Source organism: Anabrus simplex, chromosome 1 (assembly GCF_040414725.1).
Source record: "Anabrus simplex isolate iqAnaSimp1 chromosome 1, ASM4041472v1, whole genome shotgun sequence".
Lineage (NCBI taxonomy): Eukaryota > Metazoa > Arthropoda > Insecta > Orthoptera > Tettigoniidae > Anabrus > Anabrus simplex.
Window position 1 is genome coordinate 178,450,018 of NC_090265.1, and position 24,500 is coordinate 178,474,517.

The 24,500-nt window shown below is 45.0% G+C and overlaps 9 non-coding genes across 9 annotated transcripts; all 9 read right to left on the minus strand.

Moving 5' to 3' along the window:
• Positions 1 to 4,493: 4,493 nt before the first annotated feature.
• Positions 4,494 to 4,566, minus strand: TRNAM-CAU (transfer RNA methionine (anticodon CAU)). The gene has a single exon. It is a non-coding gene; the product is annotated as a tRNA-Met (tRNA).
• Positions 4,567 to 6,690: 2,124 nt separating this feature from the next.
• On the minus strand, positions 6,691 to 6,763 carry TRNAM-CAU (transfer RNA methionine (anticodon CAU)). The gene has a single exon. It is a non-coding gene; the product is annotated as a tRNA-Met (tRNA).
• Positions 6,764 to 8,182: 1,419 nt separating this feature from the next.
• TRNAM-CAU (transfer RNA methionine (anticodon CAU)) lies at positions 8,183 to 8,255 on the minus strand. Its single transcript has one exon. It is a non-coding gene; the product is annotated as a tRNA-Met (tRNA).
• Positions 8,256 to 10,466: 2,211 nt separating this feature from the next.
• On the minus strand, positions 10,467 to 10,539 carry TRNAM-CAU (transfer RNA methionine (anticodon CAU)). The gene has a single exon. It is a non-coding gene; the product is annotated as a tRNA-Met (tRNA).
• Positions 10,540 to 10,747: 208 nt separating this feature from the next.
• Positions 10,748 to 10,820, minus strand: TRNAM-CAU (transfer RNA methionine (anticodon CAU)). The gene has a single exon. It is a non-coding gene; the product is annotated as a tRNA-Met (tRNA).
• Positions 10,821 to 13,949: 3,129 nt separating this feature from the next.
• TRNAM-CAU (transfer RNA methionine (anticodon CAU)) lies at positions 13,950 to 14,022 on the minus strand. Its single transcript has one exon. It is a non-coding gene; the product is annotated as a tRNA-Met (tRNA).
• Positions 14,023 to 15,475: 1,453 nt separating this feature from the next.
• Positions 15,476 to 15,548, minus strand: TRNAM-CAU (transfer RNA methionine (anticodon CAU)). Its single transcript has one exon. It is a non-coding gene; the product is annotated as a tRNA-Met (tRNA).
• A 1,430-nt stretch (positions 15,549 to 16,978) lies between these two features.
• TRNAM-CAU (transfer RNA methionine (anticodon CAU)) lies at positions 16,979 to 17,051 on the minus strand. Its single transcript has one exon. It is a non-coding gene; the product is annotated as a tRNA-Met (tRNA).
• A 2,027-nt stretch (positions 17,052 to 19,078) lies between these two features.
• Positions 19,079 to 19,150, minus strand: TRNAC-GCA (transfer RNA cysteine (anticodon GCA)). The gene has a single exon. It is a non-coding gene; the product is annotated as a tRNA-Cys (tRNA).
• Between the last annotated feature and the right edge of the window lie 5,350 nt (positions 19,151 to 24,500).

The following is a 24,500-nucleotide window of genomic DNA, read 5'->3' on the forward strand; positions in this document are numbered from 1 at the left end:
AGTACAACCAACAATACTAGATCAAGCTTATTTAAATGATAGGATTTAGATTAGCAACTCACGTAAATGCTGATTATTTGTACAGGAAAGCAATCCTTCTGTCCTTCAATCGCGCAAATTTCTCAATCACTTTACGATTGAAGTCACTGATGATGTTGACAAATCTCTTCTCAATAGCAAGCATAGCCAGCGCTGACAGTCGTTCTCCAGTCATGGTGTTCCTCAGAAACTTTTTAATTCGTATTCAAAGTAGAAAAACACCTCTCGGGCTCCGCTGTCGTAATTGGGGTTGTGACAACAATTCGGAGTAATTCGCATATTTGTGGAAATGTGTCCCTATCTAGTTCATTGTCAAGCAGAAACTGCAACATGAAAATGGCCCCATCATCTTTCTGAAAGCCATTTCTCATATACAGTACTTCTAGTTCAGTCTTCAGCTGTGTCTTATTTAGGCAGGGATACATATGCGCCACTGTATTCAGTTCTCTTTCTGGAAAAGAGTCTGAATAGACACCAAAATGCCTATTCAGAATTAGAGTACTAGCGAAATCTGTCGGTAATGTAATGCAATAGTAGCTCCTGGGAGGCTGTGGCTAACCATAATAGGGGAGGTGGCGGACCCTTGTGGTCAACTGTAATACTGCCACAGGGTTGAGGGTGGCTCTAGACGACAAGGCACGTACCTTACCGTGCTCCTCGCTAATGGGAATATCAGTGCAGAAAACCATGACGTCATTTGCTTTGCGCATGCGTATAGTCTTCGGCACAATAGCGCATTATCCAGAGTGCTCGCTGCACTGTCAGTCAAAACGAACAACTGTCGGTGTAACGGAGCTTCGATATAAGTCGATTGTCGAATGCTTTCGATCGATTGTCGAAATCAGGTCGAAAGAAAAGAATGAATGCGTAAATATGTAATAAAACTGGGTGTTCACGTGCTCCTGTGCTCCTGAGAGCCCACCGCCACTGGTATATTTCATTGTTTGACACACTTACATGAATGATAGGATCATCAAGTTGGGTTCGCACATTGGCACGATTAAGGGCCATATGTGGACCAAGTTTCATGATTCTAGCTTATACATAAGTAGGCAAAAAATAATGTAAGATGTTACAAATGCACCCAAATTTCACCCTATTCAAATTTTGAACTCAATTTACCCACTAAATAGGGGCGATACGAGGAAATCGTTCAGAACCCAACATGTAGAGCGATAAATGAGGCGCCTGATGGCGCAAACCGTTTGTTAATATCATGCACCGTTTAGGAGGTATGAATCTCGAAGTGGAAGTCTGCCCTTTTCAACATGCTCATGCTTGTCCGCTGTCTGTAATTTCATTTGTTTTGCCAATTTTTCAGATATTTATCCGTTTTAGTTCAACTCAAGGCCGAATCGGTGGTTTTTACTTTTCGTGTCTGTTTGTTTGTTTGTTTGTTTGTTCCACCATCACGGCAATACGGCTGGACAGATTTCAACCAAACTTGATATTTGGAGTATACTCACCCCGAAGAAGGTTTCTATATGCATATCATTTTAAAACATTTGATTAGACGGGGATTTATAGGAAAACCAGAACAGTTTCCCTCCATTTTCTCTTATACTATTGATTTCCTGTAAACTCCATGAACCGTATGTGAAACGTCTCTTCATTATAAACAATTCATAATCTACCTTACTATTCAAATGACGGAGAAATTTACTATTTTCTGCGGGTATCATGGTCAGCGGGTGTGACCGAGAGACCGACAACGAACGTACAGGTTGCCAGGTTGTCTCTGACTGCTTGCCAGCAGGGAAGTAACGTATTGCCATTTTCCTCATCATTCCTTTGAATTCGTAGTTGTTCCTTGGGTAGAAAGCAAGAGAGTCGTCAATCGGCCATTCTGGGGGATATTGGCTGAATATCATTGGAGGTTATAACCGTCCTCGAATAGCTTAAGTAATAACACAAATATTCATCTTCTTATCTGATTAGCTAAGAATTCCTGTGCCTAAATTTCTCTCCGATTACCCCTTTCTTATATCCATAACTCACACCGGCATAATTTATTGAGGAGCATTTGATTTTCCAATACATTCACTTGGTATTTACATATTTGTCGTCATCGAGATATCCTCAGTTATAATCCATTTTCAACTTACTAAACTTTATTATTTTCTTCCTTAATTACCACGTATGTATGTGAGTGCTAATCCCGAATGCTGGACTCTTTTCTTTGAGGAAATATTCTAAGCTATGCAAATGTATAACTTTTGGCCTAGGAAAATTCCGAAATATGGATGCAATTTTAACGACGGCGCAGACCTTCGTTTCAGGGTAATTGGTGGCTAATCAGTAAGTCGTATCACAAGTCAGAAAGCAAATGGCGTTTCATTTTGGAGAGATCTACAACTTTTGTCCTATGACTTTTCGTCGTATTTCCATCCCTAATACGTTAAATACAGCTGTATTTCTCGATTTCAAGTTGGTTTTGTACTTTTACACGTAGATGTTATCATTTGGCACACTTATAGGAAAGGTAGAATCATGACATTCGGCACGCACATTGACATGACCATTGGCCATGTTATAGCCAAATTTTATGATTGTAGCTGTCACATGAGTATCAAAAATATAAAGTAGTATGTGAAAACTGTACAAAATTTCACCCCATTCACTCACTCTAACTCAAGCTAACCCATAAATATAGGAGATACGAGAAGATGTCATAGGACCAACCATGTAGAGCACTGGAAGGGGCGTCTGATGGTGAAGTCCGTTTGTAGATACGTCGTACAGTTTCAAATCAGTAACTATCGAAATAAAGGTCTGCACTTCTAGAGTGTGTCTGTACATTGACAATTTTGGCGAAATTTCCGTACAGTTATCCATTTCAGGTGTAATAATGACCATCTGCATATTTTTTGGTTTAGTTTCATGAAAGTCCTAATTTTTACACTCCTCACCGAAAACCCAGATTGCGGCATAATCTGCCAGTCGAAGAAGGATATTGAAATTTGGTAAAATTATACGTTTTAGTCTGTAACGGACGGAAAACTTCCAAGATCTTTAAATTTTTTCCCTTCTTATCCCGAAGAATATCGAAATATGGAGGCAATTTTAATGATGGTGCAGACCTTCGGGAAGTATTATCACATAACGGATAGCACAATCCCCGTTCAATTTGGAGTGATCTACAACCTTGGTCTTACGACATTTTGTCGTATATCTATCCCTTTTACGTTTGAGTTTTCTCTATTTCTCGATGTTAAGTAAATTTGGACTTTTCACATACATAATTCATACCTTCCATCAGTTATAGGAAAGATAGAATCATCAAACTCTACACGAAAGTTGGTCCACCCAAAATACTATGTATGTAGCTGTCACTTACTTATCCGAAAGCAATACCATGTGAGATAATCTTACACTAATTTTACCCTATTCCACGTTTCTAACTCAATCTGACCCATGAATAGATGAGATATCATAAGACCAGCAATTTAGGCCGCTAAATCTGGCGTCTTATGGTACAATCCTTTCTCGATATGATGTACCGTTTAGCAGCAGTTAATCTGTAAATGAAGGTGTGCAATATTGTAAACAAGCACATACTTTCGTATGTCGAACTATATATATTCAATGATGTCGATTTTTTAGCGATCGAGAAATGGTGTGTCTGCTATTGTAATCAGCACTCCCCACACCGACTTTGACTGGCAGTAGGAATGGGGTCCTTCTCCAATTCCTGTGTAATTGGCATTAATAAGGCAGGCCTACCATTGTAATGAATAATTCACTTCTCGATTTGACTTGCAGAAAGCAAGGGAGCATGCAGTTTTGTTCAAAACTCCCCTTACCTGATTGTGTTTGGCTGTAGGCAAGCGTTCCCGCAGTTATAAACAGATGTACCCATCTAAAATGTGACTGGTATTAGGCATAGTGGCCTGCTATTTTGATGGAAACTCATCAACTTGGTGTGACTGGCAGTAATCTGGCTGGCAGTTGGAAAAGGGGCCTGTCATTATAATGATAACAGCACAACTCAATTTTGACTGGTTTTAGGGAAGTTTCCTGCCATTATAATATAAACTCCTCAATTTGTAATATGTCTGGAAGTAGGAAATGGGGCTGCCATTGTAACGGAAACTCCCCAAATCGATTGTGACCGCGCAGTAGGCAACGGGGCCTGCAATTATAATGTAAACTTCCCAACTCGATTGTGAATGGCAGTAGGCAAGTGAGGCTGTCGTTATCATCACAAATCCGCAACAAGCACTTTACATTGGAAACAACGTACGGGATCCTCTCCATGCTGTTTCTCGGATAACGCTAAGAGACATGCTATTTTAAAACAATCTTATTTACTGCATGTACAGTATTTACTTCAATAATCGTATACAATGCAGAATACTATAGCGAAGCACGGGTACCTTTGCTAGTATCTTTATAAGCTAAACCTCTGAAGCTGTAGATCCCTTGTCATGAAGTAATTAGACAATAAAAATCTATGCCCCGGGTGAGGATCGAACTCACGACCTTAAGATTATGAGACTTACGCGCTGCCTACTGCGCTACCGAGGCTACGAGCGACTTAGCGATTGTCCACTGAATTCATCATGCCGAACCTTAGAATTTTTTTGTTATGTAAATTATTTTCTATAAAGTCCGCCTCCGTGGTGTAGTGGTTAGCGTGATTAGCTGCCACCCCCGGAGGCCCGGGTTCGATTCCCGGGAGGTCAACTGAGTAGAGGTAGGTTCGATTCCCAACTCAGCCATCCTGGAAGTGGTTTTCTGTGGTTTCCCACTTCTCCTCCAGGCGAATGCCGGGATGGTACATAACTTAAGGCCACGGCCGCTTCCTTCCCTCTTCCTTGCCTATCCCTTCCAATCTTCCCATCCCTCCACAAGGCCCCTGTTCAGCATAGCAGGTGAGGCCGCCTGGGCGAGGTACTGGTCATACTCCCCAGTTGTATCCCCCGACCAAGAGTCTGAAGCTCCAGGACACTGCCCTTGAGGCGGTAGAGGTGGGATCCCTCGCTAAGTCCGAGGGAGAAACCGAACCTGGAGGGTAAACAGATACAGATGATGATGATGATGATGATGATGATGATGATGATGATGATGATGATTTTCTATAAATCGTACGTAGTTTGTTGACGCTGTTGTTTAGTCCATGAAAATGAAATGAAATGAATATACAAGATTGACACAATACCGGCACTAGTAGCATCGATATGATTCATATATTGACGTTCCCGTTAATAGAAGACACGTTCCGTTTAGTGTACGATTATCCTACTCGTCGTTTTTCTAAGAGAAGCAGTCTGGCTTTCACCAAGGCAGTCACGCTTCTAATCCCGGCTGTTGCATGCGAGATATTTAAAATAACTCTGACCTTTGTTGTTTCTACGTAAAACTGGATATCATATGGCTGTGATCACGATATCAACAGTCAAATAAAACTACAACGTCTGAAGAGGTTTTTTTTTTTTTGTTTTTTTTTTTGCTAGCTGCTTTACGTCGCACCGACACAGATAGGTCTTATGGCGACGATAGGACAGGGAAGGGCTAGGAGTGGGAAGGAAGCGGCCGTGGCCTTAATTAAGGTAGAGCCCCAGCATTTGCCTGGTGTGAAAATGGGAAACCACGAAAAACCATCTTCAGGGCTGCCGACAGTGGGGCTCGAACCCACGATCTCCCGGATGCAAGCTCACAGCCGCGCGCCTCGACGCGCACGGCCAACTCGCCCGGTGAAGAGGTATTTTAGGTTTTGGTGGCGTTGACGACTTCAGAAAATAGTAATTTTTATTCGAAGAAATACTGACTATTTTCCCCAGTTTCTGGAGGCCGAAGCTGCTAGGAGGGAATATTGTTGTTATGTTCTTCTTCTTGTCCGCCTCTGTGGTGTAGTGGTTAGCGTGATTAGCTGCCACCCCCGGAGGTCCGGGTTCGATTCCCGGCTCTGCCACGAAATTTGAAAAGTGGTACGAGGGCTGGAACGGGGTCCACTCAGCCTCGGGAGGTCAACTGAGTAGAGGTGGGTTCGATTCCCACCTCAGCCATCCTCGAAGTGGTTTTCCGTGGTTTCCCACTTCACCTCCAGGCGAATGCCGGGATGGTACCTAACTTAAGGCCACGGCCGCTTCCTTCCCTCTTCCTTGTCTATCCCTTCCAATATTCCCATCCCCCTACAAGGCCCCTGTTCACCATAGCAGGTGAGGCCGCCTGGGCGAGGTACTGGTCATACTCCCCAGTTGTATCCCCCGACCAAGAGTCTGAAGCTCCAGGACACTGCCCTTGAGGCGGTAGAGGTGGGATCCCTCGCTGAGTCCGAGGGAAAAGCCGAACCTGGAGGGTAAACAGATGATGATGATGTTCTTCTTCTACTTTTTGTTCTTTATCTCCAGGGTCGATTTTTTCCTCAGACTCAGACGTCAAGGGCAGTGTCCTGGAGCTTCAGACTCTGGGTCGGGGAATACAAGTGGGGAGGATGACCAGTACCTTGCCCAGGCGGCCTCACCTGCTATACTGTACAGGGGCCTTGCAAGGTGATGGGAAGAGTGGAAGGATTACGTACCATCCCAGGGTGGCAGCTAATCACACTACACCACAGTGGCAGACCTTAGAACTTTTCAATCGTGAAATAATCAGTGTTTCGCCCCAAGTGGCCTCAAACTCACGAAGTAATTACGGAGGAAAAAGTCATGCCCCGGGTGAGGATCGAACTCACGACCTTAAGATTATGAGACTTACGCGCTGCCTACTGCGCTACCGAGGCTTCGAAATTACGACGCTTTCAAAGTTTATATATCAGCCATGACGTTACTGCTTTTTCTTCTCCATTGGTTTTTTTGCATTTTTATTTCTACTGATGTCCGCCTCTGTGGTGTAGAGGTTAGCGTGATTAGCTGCCCCCCCCCCCGAAGCTCCGGGTTCGATTCCCGGCTCTGCCACGAAATTTGAAAAGTGGTACGAGGGCTGGAACGGGGTCCACTCAGCCTCGGGAGGTCAACTGAGTAGAGGTGGGTTCGATTCCCAACTCAGCCATCCTGGAAGTGGTTTTCCGTGGTTTCCCACTTCTCCTCCAGGCGAATGCCGGGATGGTACCTAACTTAAGGCCACGGCCGCTTCCTTCCCTCTTCCTTGCCTATCCCTTCCAATCTTCAAATCCCTCCACAAGGCCCCTGTTCAGCATAGCAGGTGAGGCCGCCTGGGCGAGGTACTGGTCATACTCCCCAGTTGTATCCCCCAACCAAGAGTCTGAAGCTCCAGGACACTGCCCTTGAGGCGGTAGAGGTGGGATCCCTCGCTAAGTCCGAGGGAAAAACCGAACCTGGAGGGTAAACAGATACAGATGATGATGATGAAGATGATGATGATGATTTTCTATAAATCGTACGTAGTTTGTTGACGCTGTTGTTTAGTCCATGAAAATGAAATGAAATGAATATACAAGATGGACACAATCTCTTTCTAGATACCGGCACTAATACCATCGATATGATTCACATATTGACGTTCCCGTTAATAGAAGACACGTTCCGTTTAGTGTACGATTATCCTACTCGTCGTTTTTCTAAGAGAAGCAGTCTGGCTTTCACCAAGGCAGTCACGCTTCTAATCCGGGCTGTTGCATGCGAGATTTTTAAAATAACTCTGACCTTTGTTGTTTCTACGTAAAACTGGATATCATATGGCTGTGATCACGATATCAACAGTCAAATAAAACTACAACGTCTGAAGAGGTATTTTAGGTTTTGGTGGCGTTGACGACTTCAGAATATAGTAATTTCTATTCGAAGAAATACTGACTATTTTCCCCAGTTTCTGGAGGCCGAAGCTGCTAGGAGGGAATATTGTTGTTATGTTCTTCTTCTACTTCTTGTTCTTTATCTCCAGGGTCGATTTTTTCCTCAGACTCAGACGTCAAGGGCAGTGTCCTGGAGCTTCAGACTCTGGGTCGGGGAATACAAGTGGGGAGGATGACCAGTACCTTGCCCAGGCGGCCTCACCTGCTATACTGAACAGGGGCCTTGCAAGGTGATGGGAAGAGTGGAAGGATTAGGTACCATCCCAGGGTGGCAGCTAATCACACTACACCACAGTGGCACACCTTAGAACTTTTCAATCGTGAAATAATCAGTGTTTCGCCCCAAGTGGCCTCAAACTCACGAAGTAATTACGGAGGAAAAAGTCATGCCCCGGGTGAGGATCGAACTCACGACCTTAAGATTATGAGACTTACGCGCTGCCTACTGCGCTACCGAGGCCACGATATTACGACGCTTTCAAAGTTTATATATCAGCCATGACGTTACTGCTTTTTCTTCTCCATTGTTTTTTTTTTGCATTTTTATTTCTACTGATGTCCGCCTCTGTGGTGTAGTGGTTAGCGTGATTAGCTGCCACTCCCGAAGCTCCGGGTTCGATTCCCGGCTCTGCCACGAAATTGGAAAAGTGGTACGAGGCCTGGAACGGGGTCCACTCAGCCTCGGGAGGTCAACTGAGTAGAGGTGGGTTCGATTCCCACCTCAGCCATCCTGGAAGTGGTTTTCCGTGGTTTCCCACTTCTCCTCCAGGCGAATGCCGGGATGGTACCTAACTTAAGGCCACGGCCGCTTCCTTCCCTCTTCCTTGCCTATCCCTTCCAATCTTCCCATCCCTCCACAAGGCCCCTGTTCAGCATAGCAGGTGAGGCCGCCTGGGCGAGGTACTGGTCATACTCCCCAGTTGTATCCCCCGACCAAGAGTCTGAAGCTCCAGGACACTGCCCTTGAGGCGGTAGAGGTGGGATCCGTCGCTAAGTCCGAGGGAAAAACCGAACCTGGAGGGTAAAATGATACAGATGATGATGATGATGATGATGAAGATGATGATGATGATTTTCTATAAATCGTACGTAGTTTGTTGACGCTGTTGTTTAGTCCATGAAAATGAAATGAAATGAATATGCAAGATTGACACAATCTCTTTCTAGATACCGGCACTAATACCATCGATATCATTCACATATTGACGTTCCCGTTAATAGAAGACACGTTCCGTTTAGTGTACGATTATCCTACTCGTCGTTTTTCTAAGAGAAGCAGTCTGGCTTTCACCAAGGCAGTCACGCTTCTAATCCCGGCTGTTGCATGCGAGATTTTTAAAATAACTCTGACCTTTGTTGTTTCTACGTAAAACTGGATATCATATGGCTGTGATCACGATATCAACAGTCAAATAAAACTACAACGTCTGAAGAGGTATTTTAGGTTTTGGTGGCGTTGACGACTTCAGAATATAGTAATTTCTATTCGAAGAAATACTGACTATTTTCCCCAGTTTCTGGAGGCCGAAGCTGCTAGGAGGGAATATTGTTGTTATGTTCTTCTTCTACTTCTTGTTCTTTATCTCCAGGGTCGATTTTTTCCTCAGACTCAGACGTCAAGGGCAGTGTCCTGGAGCTTCAGACTCTGGGTCGGGGAATACAAGTGGGGAGGATGACCAGTACCTTGCCCAGGCGGCCTCACCTGCTATACTGTACAGGGGCCTTGCAAGGTGATGGGAAGAGTGGAAGATTAGGCACCATCCCAGGGTGGCAGCTAATCACACTACACCACAGTGGCACACCTTAGAACTTTTCAATCGTGAAATAATCAGTGTCCGCCTCTGTGGTGTAGTGGTTAGTGTGATTAGCTGCCACCCCCGGAGGTCCGGGTTCGATTCCCGGCTCTGCCACGAAATTTGAAAAGTGGTACGAGGGCTGGAACGGGGTCCACTCAGCCTCGGGAGGTCAACTGAGTAGAGGTGGGTTCGATTCCCACCTCAGCCATCCTGGAAGTGGTTTTCCGTGGTTTCCCACTTCTCCTCCAGGCGAATGCCGGGATGGTACCTAACTTAAGGCCACGGCCTCTTCCTTTCCTCTTCCTTGCCTATCCCATCCAATCTTCCCATCCCTCCACAAGGCCCCTGTTCAGCATAGCAGGTGAGGCCGCCTGGGCGAGGTACCGGTCATACTCCCCAGTTGTATCCCTCGACCAAGAGTCTGAAGCTCCAGGACACTGCCCTTGAGGCGGTAGAGGTGGGATCCCTCGCTAAGTCCGAGGGAAAAACCGAACCTGGAGGGTAAACAGATGATGATGATGATGATGATGAAATAATCAGTGCTTCGCCCCAAGTGGCTTCAAACTCACGAAGTAATTACGGAGGAAAAAGTCATGCCCCGGGTGAGGATCGAACTCACGACCTTAAAATTATGAGACTTACGCGCTGCCTACTGCGCAACCGAGGCTTCGAAATTACGACGCTTTCAAAGTTTATATATCAGCCATGACGTTACTGCTTTTTCTTCTCCATTGGTTTTTTTGCATTTATATTTCTACTGATGTGAAATAATCAGAGTTTCGCCCCAAGTGTTCTCTTCAGCTGGAGTTCCACACCTTTCCAAGGCATCAACACCAGGCCTCAAACTCACGAAGTAGTTACAGAGGAAAAAGTCATGTCCCGGGTGAGGATCGAACTCACGACCTTAAGATTATGAGACTTACGCGCTGCCTACTGCGCTACCGAGGCCTCGAAATTACGACGCTTTCAAAGATTATATATCAGCCATGACGTTACTGCTTTTTCTTCTCCATTGGTTTTCTTGCATTTATATTTCTACTGATGTGAAGTAATCAGAGTTTCGCCCCAAGTGTACTCTTCAGCTGGAGTTCCACACCATTCCAAGGCATCAACAGCAGGCCTCAAACTCACGAAGTAGTTACAGAGGAAAAAGTCATGCCCCGGGTGAGGATCGAACTCACGACCTTAAGATTATGAGACTTACGCGCTGCCTACTGCGCAACCGAGGCCTCGAAATTACGACGCTTTCAAAGTTTATATATCAGCCATGACGTTACTGCTTTTTCTTCTCCATTGGTTTTTTTGCATTTTTACTTCTACTGATGTCCGCCTCTGTGGTGTAGTGGTTAGCGTGATTAGCTGCCACCCCTGGAGCTCCGGGTTCGATTCCCGGCTCTGCCACGAAATTTGAAAATTGGTACGAGTGCTGGAACGGGGTCCACTCAGCCTCGGGAGGTCAACTGAGTAGAGGTGGGTTCGATTCCCACCTCAGCCATCCTGGAAGTGGATTTCCGTGGTTTCCCACTTCTCCTCCAGGCGAATGCCCGGATGGTACCTAACGGCCGCTTCCTTCCCTCTTCCTTGATTATCCCTTCCAATCTTCCCATCCCTCCACAACGCCCCTGTTCAGCATAGCAGGTGAGGCCGCCTGGGCGAGGTACTGGTCATACTCCCCAGTTGTATCCCCGACCAAGGGTCTGAAGCTCCAGGACACTGCCCTTGAGGCGGTAGAGGTGGGATCCGTCGCTAAGTCCGAGGGAAAAACCGAACCTGGGGGGTAAAATGATACAGATGATGATGATGACGATGATTTTCTATAAATCGTACGTAGTTTGTTGACGCTGTTGTTTAGTCCATGAAAATGAAATGAAATGAATATACAAGATTGACACAATCTCTTTCTAGATACCGGCACTAATAGCATCGATATGATTCACATATTGACGTTCCCGTTAATAGAAGACACGTTCCGTTTAGTGTACGATTGTCCTACTCGTCGTTTTTCTAAGAGAAGCAGTCTGGCTTTCACCAAGGCATTCACGCTTCTAATCCGGGCTGTTGCATGCGAGATTTTTAAAATAACTCTGTCCTTTGTTGTTTCTACGTAAAAATGGATATCATATGGCTGTGGTCACGATATCAACAGTCAAATAAAACTACAACGTCTGAAGAGGTATTTTAGGTTTTGGTGGCGTTGACGACTTCAGAAAATAGTAATTTTTATTCGAAGAAATACTGACTATTTTCCCCAGTTTCCGGAGGCCGAAACTGCTAGGAGGGAATATTGTTGTTATGTTCTTCTTCCAGTTCGTTTTCTTTATCTCCAGGGTCGATATTTTCCTCAGACTCAGACGTCAAGGGCAGTGTCCTGGAGCTTCAGACACTGGGTCGGGGAATACAAGTGGGGAGGATGACCAGTACCTTGCCCAGGCGGCCTCACCTGCTATACTGTACAGGGGCCTTGCAAGGTGATGGGAAGAGTGGAAGGATTAGGTACCATCCCAGGGTGGCAGCTAATCACACTACACCACAGTGGCAGACCTTAGAACTCTTCAATCGTGAAATAATCAGTGTTTCGCCCCTAGTGTTCTCTTCAGCTGGAGTTCCACAACTTCCCAAGGCATCAACAGCAGGCCTCAAACTCACGAAGTAGTTACAGAGGAAAAAGTCATGCCCCGTGTGAGGATCTAACTCACGACCTTAAGATTATGAGACTTACGCGCTGCCTACTGCGCTACCGAGGCTACGAGCGACTTAGCGATTGCCCACTGAATTCATCATGCCGAACCTTAGAATTTTTTTGTTATGTAAATTATTTTCTATAAAGTCCGCCTCCGTGGTGTAGTGGTTAGCGTGATTAGCTGCCACCCCCGGAGGCCCGGGTTCGATTCCCGGGAGGTCAACTGAGTAGAGGTAGGTTCGATTCCCAACTCAGCCATCCTGGAAGTGGTTTTCTGTGGTTTCCCACTTCTCCTCCAGGCGAATGCCGGGATGGTACATAACTTAAGGCCACGGCCGCTTCCTTCCCTCTTCCTTGCCTATCCCTTCCAATCTTCCCATCCCTCCACAAGGCCCCTGTTCAGCATAGCAGGTGAGGCCGCCTGGGCGAGGTACTGGTCATACTCCCCAGTTGTATCCCCGACCAAGGGTCTGAAGCTCCAGGACACTGCCCTTGAGGCGGTAGAGGTGGGATCCGTCGCTAAGTCCGAGGGAAAAATCGAACCTGGAGGGTAAAATGATACAGATGATGATGATGACGATGATTTTCTATAAATCGTACGTAGTTTGTTGACGCTGTTGTTTAGTCCATGAAAATGAAATGAAATGAATATACAAGACTGACACAATCTCTTTCTAGATACCGGCACTAATACCATCGATATGATTCACATATTGACGTTCCCGTTAATAGAAGACACGTTCCGTTTAGTGTACGATTATCCTACTCGTCGTTTTTCTAAGAGAAGCAGTCTGGCTTTCACCAAGGCAGTCACGCTTCTAATCCCGGCTGTTGCATGCGAGATTTTTAAAATAACTCTGACCTTTGTTGTTTCTACGTAAAACTGGATATCATATGGCTGTGATCACGATATCAACAGTCAAATAAAACTACAACGTCTGAAGAGGTATTTTAGGTTTTGGTGGCGTTGACGACTTCAGAATATAGTAATTTCTATTGGAAGAAATACTGACTATTTTCCCCAGTTTCTGGAGTCCGAAGCTGCTAGGAGGGAATATTGTTGTTATGTTCTTCTTCTACTTCTTGTTCTTTATCTCCAGGGTCGATTTTTTCCTCAGACTCAGACGTCAAGGGCAGTGTCCTGGAGCTTCAGACTCTGGGTCGGGGAATACAAGTGGGGAGGATGACCAGTACCTTGCCCAGGCGGCCTCACCTGCTATACTGTACAGGGGCCTTGCAAGGTGATGGGAAGAGTGGAAGATTAGGCACCATCCCAGGGTGGCAGCTAATCACACTACACCACAGTGGCACACCTTAGAACTTTTCAATCGTGAAATAATCAGTGCTTCGCCCCAAGTGACCTCAAACTCACGAAGTAATTACGGAGGAAAAAGTCATGCCCCGGGTGAGGATCGAACTCACGACCTTAAAATTATGAGACTTACGCGCTGCCTACTGCGCAACCGAGGCTTCGAAATTACGACGCTTTCAAAGTTTATATATCAGCCATGACGTTACTGCTTTTTCTTCTCCATTGGTTTTTTTGCATTTATATTTCTACTGATGTGAAATAATCAGAGTTTCGCCCCAAGTGTTCTCTTCAGCTGGAGTTCCACACCTTTCCAAGGCATCAACACCAGGCCTCAAACTCACGAAGTAGTTACAGAGGAAAAAGTCATGCGCCGGGTGAGGATCGAACTCACGACCTTAAGATTATGAGACTTACGCGCTGCCTACTGCGCTACCGAGGCCTCGAAATTACTACGCTTTCAAAGTTTATATATCAGCCATGACGTTACTGCTTTTTCTTCTCCATTGGTTTTTTTGCATTTTTATTTCTACTGATGTCCGCCTCTGTGGTGTAGTGGTTAGCGTGATTAGCTGCCCCCCCCCGAAGCTCCGGGTTCGATTCCCGGCTCTGCCACGAAATTTGAAAATTGGTACGAGTGCTGGAACGGGGTCCACTCAGCCTCGGGAGGTCAACTGAGTAGAGGTGGGTTCGATTCCCACCTCAGCCATCCTGGAAGTGGATTTCCGTGGTTTCCCATTTCTCCTCCAGGCGAATGCCGGGATGGTACCTAACTTAAGGCCACGGCCGCTTCCTTCCCTCTTCCTTGATTATCCCTTCCAATCTTCATATCCCTCCACAAGGCCCCTCTTCAGCATAGCAGGTGAGGCCGCCTGGGCGAGGTACTGGTCATACTCCCCAGTTGTATCCCCGACCAAGAGTCTGAAGCTCCAGGACACTGCCCTTGAGGCGGTAGAGGTGGGATCCGTCGCTAAGTCCGAGGGAAAAACCGAACCTGGAGGGTAAAATGATACAGATGATGATGATGATGATGATTTTCTATAAATCGTACGTAGTTTGTTGACGCTGTTGTTTAGTCCATGAAAATGAAATGAAATGAATATACAAGATTGACACAATCTCTTTCTAGATACCGGCACTAATAGCATCGATATGATTCACATATTGACGTTCCCGTTAATAGAAGACACGTTCCGTTTATTGTACGATTGTCCTACTCGTCGTTTTTCTAAGAGAAGCAGTCTGGCTTTCACCAAGGCATTCACGCTTCTAATCCGGGCTGTTGCATGCGAGATTTTTAAAATAACTCTGACCTTTGTTGTTTCTACGTAAAAATGGATATCATATGGCTGTGATCACGATATCAACAGTCAAATAAAACTACAACGTCTGAAGAGGTATTTTAGGTTTTGGTGGCGTTGACGACTTCAGAAAATAGTAATTTTTATTCGAAGAAATACTGACTATTTTCCCCAGTTTCTGGAGGCCGAAACTGCTAGGAGGGAATATTGTTGTTATGTTCTTCTTCCACTTCGTTTTCTTTATCTCCAGGGTCGATATTTTCCTCAGACTCAGACCTCAAGGGCAGTGTCCTGGAGCTTCAGACACTGGGTCGGGGAATACAAGTGGGGAGGATGACCAGTACCTTGCCCAGGCGGCCTCACCTGCTATACTGAACAGGGGCCTTGCAAGGTGATGGGAAGAGTGGAAGGATTAGGTACCATCCCAGGGTGGCAGCTAATCACACTACACCACAGTGGCAGACCTTAGAACTTTTCAATCGTGAAATAATCAGTGTTTCGCCCCTAGTGTTCTCTTCAGCTGGAGTTCCACACCTTTCCAAGGCATCAACAGCAGGCCTCAAACTCACGAAGTAGTTACAGTGGAAAAAGTCATGCCCCGGGTGAGGATCGAACTCACGACCTTAAGATTATGAGACTTACGCGCTGCCTACAGCGCTACCGAGGCCTCGAAATTACGACGCTTTCAAAGTTTATATATCAGCCATGACGTTACTGCTTTTTCTTCTCCATTGGTTTTTTTGCATTTTTATTTCTACTGATGTCCGCCTCTGTGGTGTAGTGGTTAGCGTGATTAGCTGCCACCCCTGTAGCTCCGGGTTCGATTCCCGGCTCTGCCACGAAATTTGAAAATTGGTACGAGTGCTGGAACGGGGTCCACTCAGCCTCGGGAGGTCAACTGAGTAGAGGTGGGTTCGATTCCCACCTCAGCCATCCTGGAAGTGGATTTCCGTGGTTTCCCACTTCTCCTCCAGGCGAATGCCGGGATGGTACCTAACTTAAGGCCACGGCCGCTTCCTTCCCTCTTCCATGCCTATCCCTTCCAATCTTCCCATCCCTCCACAAGGCCCCTGTTCAGCATAGCAGGTGAGGCCGCCTGGGCGAGGTACTGGTCATACTCCCCAGTTGTATCCCCGACCAAGGGTCTGAAGCTCCAGGACACTGCCCTTGAGGCGGTAGAGGTGGGATCCGTCGCTAAGTCCGAGGGAAAAACCGAACCTGGAGGGTAAAATGATACAGATGATGATGATGACGATGATTTTCTATAAATCGTACGTAGTTTGTTGACGCTGTTGTTTAGTCCATGAAAATGAAATGAAATGAATATACAAGATTGACACAATCTCTTTCTAGATACCGGCACTAATAGCATCGATATGATTCACATATTGACTTTCCCGTTAATAGAAGACATGTTCCGTTTAGTGTACGATTATCCTACTCGTCGTTTTTCTAAGAGAAGCAGTCTGGCTTTCATCAAGGCAGTCACGCTTATAATCCCGGCTATTGCATGCGAGACCTTTGTTGTTTCTACGTAAAACTGGACATCATATGGCTGTGATCTCGATATCAACAGTCAAATAAAACTACGTCTGAAGAGGTATTTAAGGTTTTGGTGGCGTTGACGACTTCAGAAAATAGTAATTTTTATTCGAAGAAATACTGACTATTTTCCCCAGTTTCTGGAGGCCGAAACTGCTAGGAGGGAATATTGTTGTTATGTTCTTCTTCTACTTCTTGTTCTTTATCTCCAGGGTCGATTTTTTCCTCAGACTCAGACCTCAAGGGCAGTGTCCTGGAGCTTCAGACTCTGGGTCGGGGAATACAAGTGGGGAGGATGACCAGTACCTTGCCCAGGCGGCCTCACCTGCTATACTGAACAAGGGCCTTGCAAGGTGATGGGAGGAGTGGAAGGATTAGGTACCATCCCAGGGTGGCAGCTAATCACACTACACCACAGTGGCAGACCTTAGAACTTTTCAATCGTGAAATAATCAGTGTTTCGCCCCAAGGGTTCTCTTCAGCTGGAGTTCCACACCTTTCCAAAGCATCAACAGTAGGCCTCAAACTCACGAAGTAGTTACAGAGAAAAAGTCATGCCCCGGGTGAGGATCGAACTCACGACCTTAAGATTATGAGACTTACGCTCTGCCTACTGCGCTACCGAGGCCTCGAAATTACGGCGCTTTCAAAGTTTATATATCAGCCATGACGTTACTGCTTTTTCTTCTCCATTGGTTTTTTTGCATTTATATTTCTACTGCCGCCTCTGTGGTGTAGTGGTTAGCGTGATCGATTCGGGTTCGATTCCCGGCTCTGCCACGAAATTTGAAAAGTGGTACGAGGGCTGGAACGGGGTCTACTCAGCCTCGGGAGGTCAACTGAGTAGAGGTGGGTTCGATTCCCACCTCAGCCGTCCTGGAAGTGGTTTTCCGTGGTTTCCCACTTCTCCTCCAGGCGAATGCCGGGATGGTACCTAACTTAAGGCCACGGCCGCTTCCTTCCCTCTTCCTTGCTTATCCCTTCCAATCTTCCCATCCCTCCACAAGGCCCCTGTTCAGCATAGCAGGTGAGGCCGCCTGGGCGAGGTACTGGTCATACTCCCCAGTTGTATCCCCGACCAAGAGTCTGAAGCTCCAGGACACTGCCCTTGAGGCGGTAGAGGTGGGATCCGTCGCTAAGTCCGAGGGAAAAACCGAACCTGGAGGGTAAAATGATACAGATGATGATGATTATGATGATTTTCTATAAATCGTACGTAGTTTGTTGACGCTGTTGTTTAGTCTATGAAAATGATATGAAATGAATATACAAGATTGACACAATCTCTTTCTAGATACCGGCACTAATAGCATCGATATGATTCACATATTGACATTCCCGTTAATAGAAGACACGTTCCGTTTAGTGTACGATTATCCTACTCGTCGTTTTTCTAAGAGAAGCAGTCTGGCTTTCACCAAGGCAGTCACGCTTATAATCCCGGCTATTGCATGCGAGACCTTTGTTGTTTCTACGTAAAACTGGACATCATATGGCTGTGATCACGATATCAACAGTCAAATAAAACTACAACGTCTGAAGAGGTATTTTAGGTTTTGGTGGCGTTGACGACTTCAGAAAATAGTAATTTTTATTCCAAGAAATACTGACTATTTTTCCCAGTTTCTGGAGGCCGAAACTGCTAGGAGGGAATATTGTTGTTATGTTCTTCTTCTACTTCTTGTTCTTTATCTCCAGGGTCGATTTTTTCCTCAGACTCAGACCTCAAGGGCAGTGTCCTGGAGCTTCAGACTCTGGGTCGGGGAATACAAGTGGGGAGGATGACCAGTACCTTGCCCAGGCGGCCTCACCTGTTATGCTGAACAGCGAGAGACAAGGAAGAGGGAAGGAAGCGGCCGTGGCCTTAAGTTAGGTACCATCCCGTCATTTGCTGGAGGAGAAGTGGGAAACCACGGAAAACCACTTCCAGGATGGCTAAGGTTGGAATCGAACCCACCTCTACTCAGTTGACCTCCCGAGGCTGAGTGAGCCTCGTTCCAACTATCGTACCACTTTTCAAATTTTGTAGCTGAGCCGGGAATCGAACCCGGGCCTCGGGGGGTGCCAGCTAAGCACACTAACCACTACACTACAGAGGCGGACTTTATTTCTCTCGATTATTATAAATATTTTATTTATGGAACACTTCATGGGGTGAAATTTGCACTGTCTAATTTCTCACTGAGTGATTATAGCTATGATTGTATTTTGGGGTTAATTTCAACCATCTCTAGAAATGTTGACTTTCGTTGAAATAGGAAACCTTGTAAATTACTTCACGCTGTGCAGAACATGGTATCCGCAGGATACTCCTAATTGTGATGAGTAAAGGTTGGATTGAACAAATATTACTGAAAGACAAATTTACTTGCGCAATGCTTTCTCCTCTCCTCGCATTTTATACTGGGAATGTTACTGGTTACGTCTACCTTTCAATAGATTTCGCGTGAAGGTGAAAATGCTTGGGGCACACCCGAGTTTGAACCGGGGTACTCTCGATGTGCAGTCGAATGCTCTACCACTGAGCTATACCCCCACTGACAGACAGTTGTATTTGTGCCGTAGAATTTATTTTCTCGCAGAGTATTGTGCTAGGAACGATACAGTTCACCTTTCTCGACATTTCTATAGTTTTCATAAAAAAATAAAAACTTCAGGGGGCACCCGGGTTTGAACCGGGGACCTCTCGATCTGCAGTCGAATGCTCTACCACTGAGCTATACCCCCTTGCGGTTCAAATTACTTCTCTTTGTACAATCTAAACTTCATTAGATAAGAGTATCGCCCAACAGATAAAGTCTATTGACTTCATTTACAGCCGCCTCTGTGGTGTAGTGGTTAGCGTGATTAGCTCCCACCCCCGGAGGTCCGGGTTCGATTCCCGGCTCTGCCACGAAATTTGAAAAGTGGTACGAGGGCTGGAACGGGGTCCACTCAGCCTCGGGAGGTCAACTGAGTAGAGGTGGGTTCGATTCCCACCTCAGCCATCCTAGAAGTGGTTTTCCGTGGTTTCCCACTTCTCCTCCAGGCGAATGCCGGGATGGTACCTAACTTAAGGCCACGGCCGCTTCCTTCCCTCTTCCTTGCCTATCCCTTCCAATCTTCCCATCCCTCCACAAGGCCCCTGTTCAGCATAGCAGGTGAGGCCGCCTGGGCGAGGTACTGGTCATATTCCCCAGTTGTATCCCCCGACCAAGAGTCTGAAGCTCCAGGACACTGCCCTTGAGGCGGTAGAGGTGGGATCCCTCGCTAAAGTCCGAGGGAAAAACCGAACCTGGAGGGTAAACAGATGATGATGATGATGACTTCATTTACAAACGTATTATAATGGTAACTGAAAAAACAATGCGCATAACATACTGTATTTGGGTAAGAATCTCATACAGTTAGTGCCTGCTAAAAGTACATAATTTCCCCCCTTTCACGTATATAATTATTATCCTCGAAGATCAGTTCATGTAGAATCTATTGGTAATGATTATTGTTCATTCTCGTAGGTAGGTGATAAAAGACGTCCACGGGATTCCCTGCATATCATAAGAGCCTTTCAATAATAATAATAATAATCGTCATCTGTTTACCCTCCAGGTTCGGCTTTTCCCTCGGACTCAGCGAGGGATCCCACCTCTACCGCCTCAAGGGCAGTGTCCTGGAGATTCAGACTCTTGGTCGGGGGATACAACTGGGGAGAATGACCAGTACCTCGCCCAGGCGGCCTCGCCTGCTATGCTGAACAGGGGCCTTGTGGAGGGATGGGAAGATTGGAAGGGATAGGCAAGGAAGAGGGAAGGAAGCGGCCGTGGCCTTAAGTTAGGTACCATCCCGGCATTCGCCTGGAGGAGAAGTGGGAAACCACGGAAAACCACTTCCAGGATGGCTGAGGTGGGAATCGAACCCACCTCTACTCAGTTGACCTCCCGAGGCTGAGTGGACCCCGTTCCAGCCCTCGTACCACTTTTCAAATTTCGTGGCAGAGCCGGGAATCGAACCCGGGCCTCCGGGGGTGGCAGCTAATCACGCTAACCACTACACCACAGAGGCGGACAATAATAATAATAATAATAATAATAATGTCCGCCTCTGTGGTGTAGTGGTTAGCGTGATTAGCTGCCACCCCGGAGGCCCGGGTTCGATTCCCGGCTCTGCCACGAAATTACAGACATCCTCGAAGTGGTTTTCCGTGGTTTCCCACTTCTCCTCCAGGCAAATGCCGGGATGCTACCTAAAGTAAGGCCACGGCCCGGCTGCTTCCTACCCACTTCCTTGCATATCCATTCCAAGCTTCCCATCTCCCACAATGACCCTGTTAGCATAGTGGTGAGGTTGCCAGGGAGAGGTACAGGTCCTCCCGACATGTACCCCCGACCAAATGTCTCACACTCCAGGACGGTGCTCCTGAGGCGGTAGAGGTGGGATCCCTCGCTGAGTCCGGGGGGAAATCCGAACCTGGAGCGTGAACGCTAAAAAAATTACAAAATTGTTATTTGATTTTTCTTTTATTTATACTTTAGGCACCTTTATCTTATAAATAAAGTTGTAGGGGTCCGCTGTCTGTAATTTCGTTTGTTTGGCTAATTTTTCAGATATTTATCCGTTTTAGGTCAACTCAAGACCGAATCGGTGGTTTTTACTTTTCGTGTCTGTTTGTCTGTTCCACCATCACGGCAAAACGGCTGGATAGATTTCAACCAAACTTCATATTTGGAGTATACTCACCCTAAGGAAGGTTTCTATGTGGATTTCATTTTAAAATCTTTGATTAGACGGGGGGTTTATAGGAAAACCAGAACGGTTTTCCTCCATTTTCTCTTATACTACTGATTTCCTCTTGTAAACTCCGTGGACCGTATGTGAAACGTCTCTTCATTATAAACAACTTTCGTTATGTTCATAATCTACCTTACTATTCAAATGACGGAGAAATTTACTATTTTCTGCGGGTATCATGGTCTGCGTGTGTGACCGACAGACCGACAACGAACCTACAGATTACCATGGCAACGTCTCTGACTGCTTGCCAGCAGGAAAGTAACATATTGCCATTTTCCTCATCATACCTTTAAATTCATGGTTATTCCTTGAGTAGAAGGCAAGAGAGGGCGTCAATCGGCCATTCTGCGGGATATTGGCGGAATATCGTCGGAGTTTATAACCGTCCTCGAATTGCTTAAGTAATAACACCGATAGTCATCTTATCTGTTGACCTAAGAATGCCTGCGCCTAAATTTCTCCTCTGTTACCTCTTTCTTATATCCATAACTCACACCAGTATATTTTATTGAGGGGCATTTGATTTTCCAATACATTCACTTGGTATTTATATATTTGTCGTCATCCGGCTGTCCTCAGTTTTAGTCCATTTTCTATTAATTTCAACTTTCCTTACTGAATTATTTTCTTCCTTAATTACACTGTATGTAAGCGAGTGCTAATCCCGAAAGCTTGACACTCTTTCCTTTTAGGAAATATTCTAAGCTATGCAAATGTATAACTTTCGGCCCCGGAAAATATCGAAATATGGATGCAATTTTAACGACGGTGCACACCTTCGTTTCGGGATAATTGGTGGCTAATCTGTAAGTCTTATCACAGATCAGAAAGCACAATCGCCTTTCATTTTGGAGAGATCTACAACTTTGGTCCTATGACTTTTTATCGTATTTCTATTCCTTATACGTTAAATAGAGCTGTATTTCTCGATTTCAAGTTAATTTTCTACTTTCACACGTATATGTTAACATTAATTTGGCACACTTATAGGAAAGATAGAATCATGACATTCGGCACGCACATTGGCATGACCAGTGGCAATGTGATAGCCAAATTTTATGATTTTGTCTGTCACATGAGTATCACAAATATAAAGTAGTATGCGAAAACTGTACAAAATTTCACACCCAATGATTCTAACTCAATCTAAACCATAAATATAAGAGATACGAGAAGATGTCATAGGACCAACCATTAGAACACTGAAAGAGGCGTCTGATGGTGAGGTCCGTTTGCAGATATGTCGCAGAGTTTCAAAGCAGTAACTCTCGAAATAAAGGTCTGCACTTCTAGACTGTGTCTGTACATTGACTATTTTGGTGACATTTCTGTACAGTTATCCGTTTCAGGTGTAATAATGACCTTCTGCATATTTTTAGCTTTGGTGTCTGTTTTTATATTTGTCTGTTTGTCTGTTTGTCTATAACTTGGAAACTACTGGATATATTTCCACCAAAATTCATATTTAGAATCCACCTGGCCTTGGATAGGTTTCAGGGCAAATATTGTTTCTAAATCCCTGAAATGACTGGGGGTTTTATACGAAACCGAAGCCGTGATTTTGCACTCCCACAAAATATACACAACCAAACTTAATAGAAATCTACCTGCCTTAATGGAAATTATTTTTTAAACCTTTTTTTTCATATGCATCATTTCGGTAAGAGGATTTATAAGGGAGATATCATTAACCGGACTTAACTTAAGAACGGGCGCGTGTTGAGCGTATTTCTTACAACTTGAAAACTATTGAAGATATTTGAACCAAATTTTATATTTAGCGTCCACCTTTCCAAAGGTAGATTTTAATGGTCAATAACATTTTCTGTTCCTGGAATGGACTGGCGGTTTATAGGGAACCGAAATGGTGAATTTACTCTTCCACAATATATACAGTACATGACCAACCTGACTGGAAATCGACCAAATTTGTTGGAAATCCATTTCTAAAAATTTTTCATGTGTTTTATTCGACAGAAAGATTAATAAGGGAGATATCATGAATGGTCGGTTTTGCAGGGTAAGTCCAGCAGACATAGACGTGGAGTAGATTCCTTATCTATCTATATAAGTAAAATCCTAACGACTGTGTGCCTGTACGTTGACTATTTTAGCGAAATATTCGTACAGCTACGCGTTTAAGGGGTAATAATAACCATCTGCATGATTTTTTGGTTTAGGTTCCTGAAAGTCCTAATTTTAACCCTCATCGCCCAAAATGCACATTGCGGCATAATCTGCCAGACGAACAAGAAAACAGAAATTTGGCAAAATTATACGTTTTAGCCTGTAACGGACAGAACATTTCCAAGAGCTTTAAATTTTTCACGTTTTTACCCGAAGAATATCGAAATATGGAGGCAGTTTTAATGATGGTGCAGATCTTTCTGAAGTCCTATCACATAAGGGAAGGCCAATCTCCGTTCAATTTGGAGTGATCTACAACCTTGGTCTTATGACTTTTTGTTGAACCTGTATCCTTTTTACGTTTGATTTTTGTCTATTTCTCGATGTTACGTAAATTTGGACTTTTCACATGCATAATTCATACTTTCAATCACTTATAAGAAAGATAGAATCATCAAACACTACACGAAAATTGGCCCACTCAGTAGCCATATGTGAGCCAAATGCTATGTATGTAGCTGTCATATAATTATCTGAAAAGTAATGCATTGTGAGATAATTATACAAAAATTTTACCCTATTCAACGTTTCTAACTCTATCTGACCTATGAATAAATCAGATATCATGCGACCAGCCATTTAGACCGCTAAATCTGACGTCTAATGGTACAATCCTTTGTCGATATGACGTACCGTTTTGCAGCAGTCAATCTGTAAATGAAGGTCTGCAATATTTTAAGCATGTATACACTTTCGTATGTCGATCTATATATTATATTCACTGATGTCGTCTTGTAGCGGTCGAGAAAGGGTGCGTCTGCTATTGTAATCAGTACTCCCCACGCCGACTTTGACTGGCAGTAGGAATGGGGTCCTTCTCCAACACCTGTGTAACTGGCATTAGTAAGGAAGCCCTACCATTGTAGTGAATAATTCACTTGTCGATTTGACTTGCAAAAGGCAAGGGAGCATGCAGTTTTGTTTAAATGTCCCCTACCCGATTGTATTTGGCTGTAGGCAAGGGTACCCGCCCTTATAAAAAAATGTATCCATCTAAAATATGACTGGTATTAGGCATAGTGGCCTGCTATTTTGATGGAAACTCACCAACTTGGTGTGACTGGTAGTAAGCTGGCTGGCTGTAGGAAAAGGGGCCTGTCATTATAATTATAACTGCACA